General features: G+C 37.4%; 1 pseudogene; it reads right to left on the bottom strand.

The window, feature by feature from the left end:
- Positions 1 to 1,874: 1,874 nt before the first annotated feature.
- On the bottom strand, positions 1,875 to 5,293 carry LOC137221312 (zinc finger protein 131 pseudogene; annotated as a pseudogene).
- Positions 5,294 to 16,381: the final 11,088 nt, after the last annotated feature.

The following is a 16,381-nucleotide window of genomic DNA, read 5'->3' as shown; positions in this document are numbered from 1 at the left end:
GTTCTTTTCTTTCTATGTTCTCCACAACTTTATAGCTGTGAGACCATGTGCTAGTTGCTTAAAAACTCTGTGCCCCATTTACCTCACCTGCAAAATGGGGAAAACATTACCTACCTCAGTGTTACTGTGAAAATTTAATGAGTTAATTCATGTAAGATGCTTGGAACAATGCCTGGCATAAAACAAGGCTCAACAAATACTCTCATTATCATCATCATTTTTTGCTGTAATTCTTATCTCTTTCACCAATAGCTGTGCCATGTGGAGATGTTTCCTCTGGTTGACGATTCTTCTGCTTGAGGTAGTACAAGCCTAGGAGTTCAGGTTAAAGCTGCTCTCCGTTTCATGTCTTAACACCCCAATCTCTTTTGCTTAAACCCCAGCTGAGGTTGGCTTGGAGACATCCTATGGGAGACGATGGTCCTAAACCAGAGAGCTGGGGGAACAAATTGGTAGGGTGGATCTTGAGGGAAAAGATGGAGAGCCAGACATGGTGACAGTTCAGCCACTGAGGGAGAGTCTGGGAGACCAAAGCAGGTAAAAAGCAAAAGTACAGCTTGGGGATGCTTTCAGAAAGGGACCAGGATATTGTAGAGCAGCTATACCCCAATAAAAAAATAAATAAAAATTAAATTAAATTAAATGGTTAATTCTAGGAAAGAACAATGGAATAGGGAAGAAGGAGATAATGTTTGCTTTTTTAGTTTGCGCATGTTTGTAATATCGGAATTCATTAAAAGAGAACATGTATTTGTTGTATAATTAAAACACTAATCACTAAGAAAAGTGTAAAAAAAAGAAAAGAAAAGAAAGGGACCAGGAGATGGGAGCCAGGAGGAGGCCCAGAGAAATGCCTTCTCAGACAGCTGTCCTTTATCTTTAGTCACTGCCTCTGCAGCACCTTGTGCCCCTTCCAATAAGTTCCCTGAGCCACTGATATCCTCCAGGGGTTAATGCTCAGTGTTCTTGAACATCCTCTTTCAAAGGCTCCGGCTGGGCTCCGGCTGGGCTCCGGCTACCTGCATTTCACTGTTTCTCATATTCTTCCCTAATTAACTCATGCATAACCTCCAGTTTTCACCGTTAACTCTCATTCAATTCTATCACATAGGTAGCAGTCCCAAAGCTAAGGTTTACATCTGAGCTAAAGTGAAAATGACACAGCTGCAAAATACCTGGCACAGTAAGTACCAGGTGTCATAACATGTAATGACACTTTGAATTCTGGTGGAAAGTAGTTCCCAGAGCATAGTTTTTCAAATATTTTTGACTGCAATCAACAAGAATAAGCAGATTTTACATCACAGGCTCTATATACACATACATATATTTGTGTGTGTGTGTGTATAACTTAAGCAAAAGTAAAAATCGTGAAATGATGCTTAATCTTACCGTGCAAGATCCACTTTGATGATTTCTATCTGATTGAAAGTAAGGCTGTTTGTAACCCACTAAACACATAGCCTGCAATTTGGGAAAACTTGATCTGCAGTACCGTCCAGCAATTGCCTTTTGAGCGCTTATATGTTATCCACATATCATACATGAAGGAGGATTGTGGCCATCTGTTACATTTTCAGGGATTTTCTTCTTATCTTAAACAAACAAAAAGGGGAATGTGGGTCAAGAACTGGCATGTTATCTGCAAAACATAATTTCTCCTTTCCCTCATACTCTTTCCTAATAACCATTCTCCCTTAATTCCCCCGAAATTTAGGAAACATTTATGAGAGAAATTAAAGAAGATCTAAATAAATGGAGGACTATACTGTGCTCATGGATGGAAAGATTTTTTATAGATATCTGTATGTCATAATGATGTCAGTTCTTCCATAAAGAGGTCAATAATATCACAATCAAAATGCCAGCAGTCTTTATTTTCTTAATGGAGGTTCACATTCTTATTTAAAATTTTATATGGAAATAAAGTTAGCTAAGTTAGCTAAGAATAGTCAATAGAGCTCTAAAGAAAAAGAACAAAGAGTAAGACTTAACTCTCAGATATTAATACTTGTAAAGCACAGTAATTAAGACAGTGCAGTATTGATACAAAGATAGAAAAATTACCCTGAATAGCAGTTTTATATATCTTTTGTTAGATGTATTTCTTTTCTTTTTTTAATGTGGTTGTTATATTTTATTTTCCAAGTAATACTGATTAAAAATATTTACACACCTACTTTTAAGTCCACAGTTTAGCACTCTTATTTGTATGGCTTTAAAAGTTATAGCACAAGATCTTTACATTAAGGATTGGGGAAAAAGATTCATTCAAAACAAAGCCTGATATATTATATACATGTTTTTTCTCTGTACTTTATTTTAAATACATTAATTTTTAAGTGATGCTCATCTTTTTTTTCATCTGGTGGTAAAATACTAGTGCAACTTTTCATCAAAATAAAATTTACCACAGATATAAGTGAATTTTCCCAATTGAAAATGGCCCTTCAGCAGCCACTGAATGAAATTTCTCAATCTAACTGAAGTGAAAAAGAACCGGTAGCTGTCACTGTAAGGAAAATACCGAGTGCTATAGCATGACCTACATTGCTCCTTGCAACACAAACTCTGAAAGACCCAGAGGCTCTTTACAGAAGTTTAGTTGAATTTGAAAAGGCACATAGGTGTGGTTGGTTTTTAAACATTCTAGAAATTTGCCGCCACCACCACCACCACCGTTTCTGTTGCAGAGATGACATCTGTGACTGTCAGGGTAGACAAGAGTGTTGTTCAAGCTAAAGAAAGCCAGAAGCCAAAATTTAACTGCACAGTAACAATGCACTTTTCTTCAAGCAGCCTTGTGTTTCCTATATATTCAAATATTCTAACATGCATTAGAATACATAAACTTGTATTCTAATGATTTTACGTTTGATTTTACAATATGGGGGAAAAAAACTTGAGGAAGGACATGACTGGACAAAGAGAGAAGGGAGAACCCTTACCACATGAAAATAGATACATTCGTACCCAACTATATAATAAGAATATAATCCATTTCAGTTTTCCAGAAATATACTTCTCAAAGCTTCCCATTCACTTATGGGAAAGATCCCTCCTCTGTGGCATCAAGTGGGGGAAAATCAGTTTGTTTCAATAGAAACAGTTCAACACAACAGGAAAGAGCTTAACTTTGGTCCACATTTCTGTTAGCTTAAGGACAGTCACACTGCCCATCATCAGTTCAAAAACTCAACACATAAACTTAAAAGTATATTCATTTGTTATTTCATTCTAAAACTGGCATAGGTGTTCTGTTCTCATTTTCTGACTTTTCAGCTTGGGAACCCACTGTTGATTTGGTCTCTAAACCCTCAGCATCTTCGTGATCTTCTCTGGCCGCCGCCGCAGCATCTGCTTGGGTAGGCTCTCTCCTCTTGGTTCATGATTTCAGGGGTCCCTTGATCCAAGTCTGCTTCTAGAAGCTCAGTGTGTACTTCCATTGGCATCTGATTTACCCATTCAACATGCAGCTCCTCTACATGTACTTCGGTACCTTCTTCAGTCTGAATTCGGCCCACTTCTAGATAACTTACCTGGACCTGTTCTGGAAGCTCGTTCATATGTGAATCGTGCACTTGGCTGTCCTGGAGCAGATCTGGGTGGACCTGTTCCACAGTCACTTGTGCCGAATCCACTTGAACCTGAAGCAATGGTAACACGTGCACCTTCCCAACTTGTTCTGTAATAGTCATTGATGTCACAGGTTCAGTTTGCACACGTGTTTCTACTGAAAGAACTTCTTCAGTTACTAGACTCTCTGAAATATTATGAGCATCACTGAGATGCCTCCTTAATTCATTTCCTTGCATAAACCACAAGTCACACAAAGTACAATGGTTGGGTTTATCTCCAGTGTGTATTACCAAGTGATCTTTGAACTGGTCCCAGCTGTTAAACACACTATTACAGACCTGACATTCATAAAGCTTCTTTCTTCCCTTTTTTGCCCCCACTCCAGTTTGGCATGCAGTCAGGTGACGTTTGAGGGTGCTATTTCTAGCAAATCGTTCATGACAATTTGGACATTCAAAAGGTTTTTCACCTGTATGCTTTCGAAGATGCTCTTTAAAATGTCTAAAGTGGTCAAACTGTTTCTCATAGTACTGACATATGTGAATGTTTTTCCCAGTTCTTTGCTTCTTACTGACTCCACCTTCTTCAAGGTGGTAACAATTGAGGTGCTGTTTCCATGCGCTCTCCCGAAGATACCTTTTATTGAATATTTCACACTTGAAACTCTCAGTGGAGTGTGATTTCATGTGTTCCTTAAAATGGTAAAACAATTTAAATGAACGGTTACATTTCTCACAATGGAACAAATCCTTCACATGTGACAGCTGAAGTTCCACAATTTCAATACCTTCTACCTGTTTGCTTGGGGGGTCAGAGGCACAGCCATCTTCATCTTTAATCTGCCCTTTTCTATCACCTTGACGGTACTTGCTGGTGATATCTGCCAATAATGCCAGAGCGGAATCATCAGAGAAACCTGTGCTCTGAATATACTTTACGGACTGCCTGGCAGTAGCCACATCCTCTAACGTTTCAATGCCTTCATCTTCCACTTCGATTGTGCCTTTAGCAATCTCCACCTCGATTTCAACAGGTTCAGATTCTGCAGACGGCAATGACTCAGTGATACCATTTGAAGTTTCTGCAATCTTTCTTTTTTTTGCTTCACTTTTTCCTGTGATAGTTTCCTCTAGTGGAGCTGAGTTTTCTTTGTTCCTGACTTCAAGGGCTTTGATAGCTTCTAGCATTTGTAGAAACTCTGCTGCTTTCCATACATCGTTGCCTTCTTCTTCTCCTTGTATCATTAATTTTGCTGTATATGTGAACTCAATCAAATGACGAAAGGCCATTTTACTAACACCTTCTATCTCCACCAAAGGTTCCTGAGTAAACTCCTGAAAGAATTTGTAAAAGAACTTGCTGCAAGCAGCCAAAACAGCCTTGTGGGCCTTAAAATGGTGTCCGTCGACAATCAGGGTGATGTCAGTAAACCTGTCCTGCTCTCGCTGTTCATTCAATCGGTCCAGGATCATTTTCTGATGTTCAGGGAACTCCTGAAGGCATTCCATCGTCTCTTCGGCCTCCGTGGCCATCGGGTTGTTCTAGCTCACGATCCTCCCTCTCTCCTTTCTGTGCCGAAAGCCTTACCTTCTCTACTCTCCCCTCTCGGGGCGTAACTCGCCCCACACTTTTCCCGAACCCTGAACAGCGCCTCACCCGCCATTTTCTCGCGAGTCCCCGGGCGCTCCCTCTGCTTGGGTCCGGCTGGCGCACGTGGGCTCGCTCCGAGACCCGCACGGCTGCGGCGCGGGTGGCGGCGGCCACCTGTTAGATGTATTTCTATGTATTTGGTATTTTTGATGCTGTTGCAAGTTATATTATTTTGTAAATTTCAATCTCTGTTGCTCATATCAGAAAAACAATTGATTTTTCTATCCAGAAAAATCCTTCCTGTTAACCTTCCTGATTAATTCAAATACTTTATAGATTCTTTTGAATAACACAATCATGTGGTCTAAAAGTATTGATAATTTTATTTACTCTTTTCTAATTCTTTGCCTTCTTTTGATCTTATTACCCTGGCTAGGCTTTCCAGTACAGTGTCAAATAGAAGTGGGGATAGCAAATATCTTTTTCTTTTTCCTGATCTCAGAGGAAAAGTTTTCAACATTTCAGTGTTAAAAGTGTTGTTTGGTGTGGTGTTTTAAAATTTGTTTTTGTAAATATTCTTTATTAGATTAATAGATGTTAAATTTTATCAAATGGTTTCTCTCAATCTATTAAAATGATAGAGATTTCTTTTTCATTCTGTTAGTCTGGTTAACTACACTGAATTGATATTTTAAAATGTTAAACCAACCTTGTGTTCTGGGAATAAGCTGAAGTCAGCTACGGTGTGCCACATTATTACTGGATTCAGTTTATTAATATTTTATTTAAGATTCTTACATTTATTATATGAGAGACTCTGACCTGAACTTTCTTTTCTTTTAATAACTTTGTCAGGTTTTGGTATTAAGGTTATGCTGGCCTCATAATATGAGTTGAGGAGTAGATGTTGGTTATTTGTCTCTTTTCTTGTCTTATTTCCTTTTTAATCCATCTTACCAGGCGGTTATCAAATTTCTTTTTACCATCTTACCAGTCTTCTCAAGTAACAATCTGTTGGCTTGGTTGATATTCTCTGTTGTATTAAAATTTTTCCCATTAATTTTATTCTTTTATCATTTCCTTCCTTTTGTTTTGGTTTAATTTGCTATTCTTGTATATCTTCTTGACATAGAACCTAAGATACTTGATTTTTTTAAGCTTTTTTTTTCCCTCACCTAAAATCTACAAATAAATATTCCTCAAAGATCAAGTTTAACTATTTAATGAATTTTCCTTTGTAGGATTTTCATTTTTATTTAGTTCAAAATATTTTTTAATTTCCACTGAAGTTTTCTTTGACCTATGTGTTCTTTATAAATATATTACTTAATTTCCAAATATATGGGGATTTTCTAGTTATCTTTTTGTTATTGGCTTCTGCTTTAGTCACTTAAAAACGAATACAGCAGTTTCTTGGTATCCGTGGGGAGATTGGTTCCAGGACCCCCAGCAGATAACAAAATCCGCGGATGCTCAAGCCCCTTAGGTAAAGTGGCATAGTACACAGTAGGCCCTCCGTACCTGCCATTTGCGGAGCCAGCTGTGTATATTCTGCTGTTATAAGGGTTGTGTTCTATATAAGTTAATTAAATAAAGTTTTTGAATCATGCTTTTCATATTTTCTCTGTAATTGCTAATTATTTTTCTGTTTATTACATCTGTTACAAGAAGGGTATGTGAAAATGTCTCATCATGATTTGTGGATTTACCATTTTTTCTTTTAATTCTGCCAACTTTTACGTTAAAAATCTTGAGGCTATTAATGACATATAGAACTGTTACATCTTCTTTGCAGATTGAACTCTATCATTATGAAAAATTCCTTTCTCTCAGCTACGTCTTATTGTCTTAAAACCTATCTTGTCTGATATGAATATGGCTACCTCAGCTGTGTTTCGGGATAGTTTTTGCATAGTGACTTTTCCTCATTTTTCCACCTTCAGTCTTTCCAGTATTCTTAAATTTAAGGAATCTCTTATAAGCACATACAGTTTTTGTTTAATCCAGTCTAGCAATTTTGTCTTTTAATTGAAATATTTAATCTGTTTATGTTTCATGTAATTATTGATACATTTGGGTTTAAATCTGTCATCTTAATACTTGCCACCCATTTGTGCCATCTTTCTGTCCCCCTTTTACTTTCTTTTTGTTTGAAGTTTTAAAAACTTAGTATTTTTATCCACCTTTCCTCATCTGTTGGCTTGGTAGTTATACATTCCTTTCTATACTTTTGGCAGTTAACAAAAATTATCACGTGCATCACTTACTTATTAAAGCCTAAGATGAATGAATACTTTTGCCATTTCCTGGACAATTCACAGAAATTAAGATACTGTAATTTCAGTCCCCTGCTCCTAACTTATAGTGTGCTCTTGTTTAAGTGTTCTAATTTCATATCTATATTTAAACTTCTCAGGATATTATTATGGAATAAATTATTATTGAATACATTAGGTATGCATTTAGATTTATCCACATATAACCCCTTTTTTGGGCTCTTCATTTTTTTTCTCTCAATCCTTCATTTATGAACACTTCCTTTCTCCCTGAAGAGTACATGTAATGTTTCACTGAGGACATGCCTGCTGCTGAGGAATCTGTTGGTTTTTGTTTTTCAGAGCGTGTCTTTACTTAGCCTTTGTTTCTGAAAGATATTTTTACTGGGTATAGAATTTTAGGCCGACAGTTATTTTTTTTCCAGCATTTTGAAGATATCCCATTGTTTTCTGCTTTCACTGTCATCCAGTGTCTTCCAGATCTTATCTGGATAGGTAGAAATAACACTAGGCACGCAAACTTTTAACCCAAAGGCTAAATAAAAATGCATCTATGAATTCGTAGCTCTATTTTTTATGGAATTTTGCAAAAGTGCATATGCATATGTCTTGCTCAAATCACTTTCACAGTCTCAGAGCAGCTCATTTTGTAAGAAACACCCATAATACTATTCCATATCCTTTTCTTTTTAAAAATTTTTAATTAATTAATTTATTTATAACATCTTTATTGGAGTATAATTGCTTTACAATGTTTTGTTAGTTTCTGCTATATAAAAAGTGAATCAGCTCTACATATACATATATCCCCATATCCCCTCCCTCTTGCATCTCCCTCCCACCCTCCCTATCCCACCCCTCTAGGTGGCCACAAAGCATGGAGCTGATCCCCGTGTGCTATGCGGCTGCTTCCCACTAGCTATCAGTTTTACATGTGGTAGTGTATATATGTCCATGCCACTCTCTCACTTCGTCCCAGCTTACCCTTCCCCTCCCTGTCATATCCTTTTCATTTATGATGTCAGTCCACATGGGTCTGCCTTGAATTAGCATTCCTGATCATTTACAATTAATTTTACATGGCTGTTTGTTAGCTGTGTCTAACTGAATATTTTCATTTTTGGATATCTCTTGTTGGAAAAATAGCTAAATATGACGCCTCCTTACTGAGAATATTGTGTCTATAATTGTATATTTACTTATGACTTATTTCTTCACCTAGAAAAGTATTTTGGCTACAATATTAAATTCTTTTGGCATTAATATTGTGCTTGAACTATGAACTAAACCCTTACTTTCAAAATATTTTTTCCTATACTAAAATCCACTACAATATAATGTAGCACTTAAGAATATGAGTTTTACAGTAGCAAAGATGAATAAAACTAAAAGCTGGTTCTTTGAGAAGATAAACAAAATTGATAAACCATTGGCCAGACTCATCAAGAAAAAGAGGGAGAGCACTCAATCAATAAAATTAGAAATGAAAAAGGAGAAGTTACAATAGACACCGCAGAAATACAAAGCATCCTAAGAGACTACGACAAGCAACTCTATGCCAATAAAATGGACAACCTGGAAGAAATGGACAAATTCTTAGAAAGGTATAACCTTCCAAGACTGAACCAGGAAGAAAGAGAAAATATGAACAGACCAATCATAAGTAATGAAATTGAAATTGTGATTAAAAATCTTCCAACAAACAAAAGTCCAGGCCAGATGGCTTCACAGGTGAATTCTATCAAAGATTTAGAGAAGAGCTAACACCTATCCTTCTCAAACTCTTCCAAAAAATTGCAGAGGAAGGAACACTCCCAAACTCATTCTGTGAGGCCACCATCGCCCTGATGCCAAAACCAGACAAAGATACTACAAAAAAAGAAAATTACAGACCAATATCACTGATGAATATAGATGCAAAAATCCTCAACAAAATACTAGCAAAGAGAATCCAACAACACATTAAAAGGACCATACACCATGATCAAGTGGGATTTATCCCAGGGATGCAAGGATTCTTCAATATACGCAAATCAAATCAGTGTGATACAGCATATTAACAAATTGAAGAATAAAAACCATATGATCATTTCAATAGATGCAGAAAAAGCTTTTGACAAAACTCAACACCGATTGATGATCAAAACTTTCCAGAAATTGGGCATATAGGGAACCTATCTCAACATAATAAAGGCCATATATGACAAACCCACGCAAACATCAGTCTCAATGGTGAAAAACTGAAAGCATTTCCTCTAAGATCAGGAAAAAGACAAGGATGTCCACTCTCACCGCTGTTATTCAACACAGTTATGGAAGTCCTAGTCATGGCAATCAGAGACGAAAAAGAAATAAAAGGAATCCAAATTGGAAAAGAAGAAGTAAAACTCTCACTGTTTGCAGATGACATGATACTATACATAGAGAATCCTAAAGATGCCACCAGAAAACTACTAGAGCTAATCAATGAATTTGGTAAAGTTGCAGGATACAACATTAATGCACAGAAATCTCTTGCATTCCTATACACTAATGATGAAAAATCTGAAAGAGAAATTAAGGAAACACTCCCATTTACCACTGCAACAAAAAGAATAAAATACCTAGGAATAAAGCTACCTAGGGAGACAAAAGACCTGTATGCAGAAAACTGTAAGACACTGATGAAAGAAATTAAAGATGATACAAACAGATGGAGAGATATACCATGTTCTTGGATTGGAAGAATCAATATTGTCAAAATGACTATATTACCCAAAGCAATCTACAGATTCAGTGCAATGCCTATAAAATTACCAATGGCATTTTTTACAGAACTAGAACGAAAAAATCTTAAAATTTGTATGGAGACACAACAGACCCCAAATAGCCAAAGCAGTCATGAGCAAAAAAAACGGAGTGGGAGGAATCAGACTCCTTGACTTCGGACTATACTACAAAGCTACAGTAATCAAGACAATATGGTACTGGCACCTATGGTCAACTAATCTATGACAAATGAGGCAAGGATATACAATGGAGAAAAGACAGTCTCTTCAATAAGTGGTGCTGGGAAAACTGGACAGCTACATGTAAAAGAATGAAATTAGAACACTCCCTAACACCATACACAAAAATAAACTCAAAATGGATTAGAGACCTAAATGTAAGACCAGACACTATAAAAATCTTAGAGGAAAACATAGGAAGAACACTCTGACATAAATCACAGCAAGATCTTTTTTGATCCACCTCCTAGAGTAATGGAAATAAAAACAAAAATAAACAAGTGGGACCTAATGAAACTTAAAAGCTTTTGCACAGCAAAGGAAACCATAAACAAGACAAAAAGACAACCCTCAGAATGGGAGAAAATATTTGCAAACAAATCACTGGACAAAGGAATATTCTCCAAAATATATAAACAGCTCCTGCAGCTCAATATTAAAAAAACAACCCAATCCAAAACTGGGCAGAAGACCTAAATAGACATTTCTCCAAAGAAGATATACAGATTGCCAACAAACACATGAAAGGATGCTCAACATCACTAATTATTAGAGAAATGGAAATCAAAACTACAGTGAGGTATCACCTCACACCAGTTAGAATGGGCATCATCATAAAATCTACAAACAACAAATGCTGGAGAGGGTGTGGAGAAGAGAGAACCCTCTTGCACTGTTGGTGGGAATGTAAATTGATACAGCCACTGTGGGGAACAGTATGGAGGTTCCTTAGAAAACTAAAAATAGAATTACCATATGACCCAGCAGTCCCACTACTGGGCATTTACCCAGAGAAAACCATAATTCAAAAAGACACATGCACCCCAATGTTCACTGCAGCATTGTTTACAATAGCCACGTCCGGGAAGCAACCTAAATGCCCATCGACAGACGGATGGATAAAGAAGTTGTGGTACATATATACAATGGAATATTACTCAGCCATAAAAAGGAACGAAATTGTGTCATTTGTTGAGACGTGGATGGATCTAGAGACTGTCATACAGAGTGAAGTAAGTCAGAAAGAGAAAAACAAATATCGTATATTAACGCATATATGTGGAACCTAGAAAAATGGTACAGATGAACCGGTTTGCAGGGCAGAAATTGAGGCGCAGATGTAGAGAACAAACGTATGGACACCAAGGGGGGAAATCGGTGGGGGTGGTGTTGGTGGTGTGCTCAACTGGGAGATTGGGATTGACATGTATACACTAATATGTCTAAAATTGATGACTAATAAGAACATGCTGTATAAAAAAATAAATTAAATTAAATTAAATAAAAAACATGAGTTTTAGAGTAAGAAAAACTTGGGGTCAAATAGTAGCTCTGTTACTTACTAGTTGTGCATCCTTGGAAAAATAACTCCAACTCTTTAAACCTTATTTTTATCTTCTGTGTAATGGGGTCAATAATTTCTACCTAACAATGCTGTTTTTAGAATAACTGAGGTGGGCCTCTCTGGTGGCGCAGTGGTTCAGAGTCTGCCTGCCGATGCAGGGGACACGGGTTTGTGCCCTGGTCCGGGAAGATCCCACATGCCGCGGAGCGCCTGGGCCCGTGAGCCATGGCCGCTGGGCCTGCGCGTGCCGAGCCTGTGCTTCGCAACGGGAGAGGCCACAACAGTGAGAGGCCCGCGTACTGCAAACAAACAAAACAAAACTAAACAAGAATAATTGAGGTGATCACACCGGTTAGAATGGGCATCATCAGAAAATCTACAAACAACAAATGCTGGAGAGGGTGTGGAGAAAAGGGAACCCTCTTGCACTGTTGGTGGGAATGTAAATTGATACAGCCACTGTGGGGAACAGTATGGAGGTTCCTTAGAAAACTAAAAATAGAATTACCATATGACCCAGCAATCCCACTACTGGGCATTTACCCAGAGAAAACCATAATTCAAAAAGGCACATGCACCCTAATGTTCATTGCAGCACTATTTACAATAGCCAGGTTATGGAAGCAACCTAAATACCCATCAAGAGATGAACGGATAAAGAAGATGTGGTACATATGTACAATGGAATATTAGCCATAAAAAGGAACGAAATTGAGTCATTTGTAGAGACATAGATGGATCTAGAGATTGTCATACAGAGTGAAGTAAGTCTGGAAGAGAAAAGCAAATATCATATGCTAACACATATATGTGGAGTCTAGAAAAATGGTACAGATGAACCAGTTTGCAAGGCAGAAATAGAGACACAGATGTAGAGAACAAATGTATGGATACCAAGGGGGGAAAGCGGAGGGTGGGGTGGTGGTGTGGTGAATTGGGAGATTGGGATTGACATGTATACACTGACGTGTATAAAATGGGTGACTAATAAGAACCTGCTGTATAAAAAATAAATTAAAATTCAAAAAAAAGTGAAGTGAGAAATTAGTATCATGATTTATGTGGCGTTCATTATTGTTATTATTATTAATTCTTTACCTTATATAGTATAATATTGCTGCTGTCTCTGTTCACAGAACAGTATATGGTATTGGCAGATGATATCTGGTAGGAGCATGGTGCCTTATGAAATAAATAACTTAAAATAACTTACCACTTTTTTTTTTGGAGCTTATGAAGATATATACTTGGTGAACATGTAAGTCAATGGCATTTCATAAATTCTGTATTCTTATAACACATGTGATGGTTAATTTTGTGCGTCAACTTTACTGGACTGCAGGGTGCCCAGATATTTGGCTAAACATTATTTCTGGGGTGTTTCTGAGGGTGTTTCCAGATAAGATGAGCATTGGAATAGGTAGACTGAGTAAAGCAGACGGCTTTCCACAGTGAGGGTGGCCACTACCCAATCTGTTGAGGTCTGAGTAGAACAAAAAGGTGGAGGAAGAGAGAACTGACTCTGCTTGACTGCTTGAGCTGAAACATCAGTCTTCTGTCCTTTGTTGGGACTTACACCATTGGCCCTCCAGTTCTCAGAACTATACCACTGGCTTCCTGGGCCTCTGACTTACAGATAGTAGATTGTGGGACTTTTCAGCCTTCATAATTGCATGAACCAATTCCTTATCCTATCTCCTATTATAACCAGGATCTGCTGTTGATCCTGTTTCTGTGGAGAACCTTGACTAATACCGTAAGCATTTATTGAGTCTCCAACAAGGTGAGGCTCTGCCTTCTTGTTTCAGCTCTCATACTGTAAACAAGTATCCTTTTCTTGATATATTTAATGCTGCATTTATTTTGCATTTTTCTGCTTTTTGATGATGATTTTACTGTGTAAGATGACCCCCAAATATAGTGCGGAATTGCTGTCTAGTGTTCTTAAGCACAAGGAGGCTGTAATATGCCTTGCAGAAGAAATATGTGTGTTAGATGAGCTTTATTCAGGCCTGAGTTACAGTGCTATTAGCTGTGTTTTCAGTGCTAATGAATCAATAATATATATATTAAATAAGGTGTCTTTAAAGAGAAACACATAAAATAAGATCATGTATTGATTGGTTGATGAAAATGTTATGACCAGAGGCTCACAAGAACCTAACCTATTTTCCCCCTAGGAATAATTGTTCAGTATTCACGAATTCAGGGTTTCCAGTGACTTTATAGAACATAACTACTATGAATAACAAGAATCAACTGTATAAAACATTTGTTTAAGCTGAAAAGATGGCCAGTGAATATGCATGTTTAAACATTTTGTAGAATTATAGTCAACCCCCAAAAATGGAACTAACTCATTTAATTTTGGAAGACACTATTTTCTCTTTTGTTTAGATTGGTTTATTTTCTCAGACATTTACTGGGGAATGTATTAAATAAGTCAGGCACAGTTGAGTTAGACCCAGTTTGTGCTGCAAGGGAACTCCCAACCTGCCATGGAAGGCAATGAGAATTGTACAATCAACAGTATTGACATTTATTTGTATTCATGGAGCAGACGTCACATAGAGTCAGATGTTGGATTTCTTGATGTTCTGAACATGCCTAGATACAGAAAATAACCATGGACTGTCCACAGAGCAGATATCTCTGCAACATGCCAGTGAAGGGCGACCTTATCTTAGAGCTCCATGGATTTACAGAGGCTTGGTATGTGATAAGACCCTAAGCATGTTTAGATGAAGAGCTAGAGCCAGAAACCAAGTCCCACAGCTCAAGTTGAGTCCTTTCCCACTAAACCATGTTTGTTCTATGTGCTTAAGTGAATTATTGGGTTTAGGCTTACAAGTGAACTCATGTTCCGGAAATTCCACTTAGGTCTGATGTTTAGAAGTGAGTCTGAGGCTGTTCACCGATGAGCTCCTAGAGGCCTATTTTACTGGATTTGAGCATTAAAAAAAATTTTATTTATTTTTGGCTGAGTCGGGTCTTAGTTGTGGCATGTGGGATCTTTTGTTGCAGCGTGCAGGCTCTCTAGTTGCGATGCACAGGCTTAGTTGCCCCGCGGCATGTGGGATCTTAGTTCCCCCGCGGCATGAGGGATCATAGTTCCCCGACCAGGGATCGAACCCACTTCCCCTGCACTGGAAGGCAGATTCTTAACCACTGGACCACCAGGGAAGTCCCTGCTATGTTTGAGCATTTTTATAGAAAGAGTTTCATAGATTTCAGCTGATTCTCAAAGGAATTCATGATACTGAAAAAGTATATGAACTTCGCATCTTCAGAAGTTTACTTTGTACCATAAATGGTAAACTGAGTAAGGATTAATAGTGCCTTTGGCATTGTATTTTGCACTCCTATCAATTTAGTGGAGGATTTTTATGTTAAGAAGATGCTAATTGTTGACTAGGGTGTGGCAAAATAAACCTACCTGTGGCAGTGTAAATTAGTACAAAATTTCTAAAACGACATATGGTACCTTTTGAACCAGGTACCAAATTTAACCTTCTATTTAACAATTCTATTCTAAGGAAGTAATTAGAAACTCAGGAAAAAATACTATCTATGACACATTATTCTTCAGAACATACGAAGTAAGAATCAAAGTAAATGTTTAAAAGTTGTTGATTATATTATGATGACTTAATATAATGAAAAGTGTCTATGGCAAGATACTATGTGAAAAAAAATCATAGCATTTATGGTGTGATCATGATTTGTATATACATGACCAGAAGAACATATATTAACAGAGGTTATCTCTTGGTAATAGGTGTTTCTTTTCCTTTTTTTTTGTATTTTTCAAGTTCTCTAAATGACTATATATTTTTATAATCAGAAAAAATGTTAATGTTTTGTCACACTTAAACTTTGATTTACCTAAGGGAAATCCTGTCTGTTTCTCTTAGTGTCTACATTTCAAAATGTCTCATCACCGGTTTTGGCTGAAAGTTCAAATGGAAACTCAGTTATTTCACGTTTGTTCAATTTACAGGCCCCTTTTCTTCCCATGGTGACATTTCAGCTTAAACCTTTGTACTCAGCCCCCTTTCCAATTCTCGCCTCTCTCCTTTCTTCTGTTTTTTGTTCTTTCACTGATCTTTAAAATAAAATTTAAATTCTGGCTGCTTTTCTTTGGCAGCCTTAGCCTTTTTCTCCTCTTCTCTATTTGTACTATTCAGTTTCAGATATGCACCTGACCCTTGTTTCTTTACCCCATTTTTTTCCTTTTGGAAGTTAGAAGCGTTCATGGAATAGTCTCTTCTAAACCTGAGAACCTTGGTAGTAGTTTTGTGTTAATTTTTGTACTTTTATTACTTTTGGGGTTTCACAAGTATTTTCCCACTATATATCAGAAGCAGGTGTCCACAGGTGTGCATGTGTTCTCACATGTGTGCATGTGTGTGTGTGTACATATGTATGAGAACATGTGCATGTATGTGAAGTTCAGGTCAGACCTGTGTCCAGACTGTATGCACAGGATGGGAATTTCCTAATCCACTCTGATACCAGCAGGCTCACGTCCATACTTGGAAAGATTTGGTGAAGGTGATGCAAACTGGGTTGGCTCTGTGGGTTGAGCTGCTGTCAGGCTGATT

Source organism: Pseudorca crassidens, chromosome 3 (assembly GCF_039906515.1).
Source record: "Pseudorca crassidens isolate mPseCra1 chromosome 3, mPseCra1.hap1, whole genome shotgun sequence".
Taxonomy (NCBI): Eukaryota; Metazoa; Chordata; class Mammalia; order Artiodactyla; family Delphinidae; genus Pseudorca; species Pseudorca crassidens.
The sequence above is the reverse complement of the archived record's forward strand: the minus strand, read 5'-3'. Positions and strand labels throughout refer to the sequence as shown.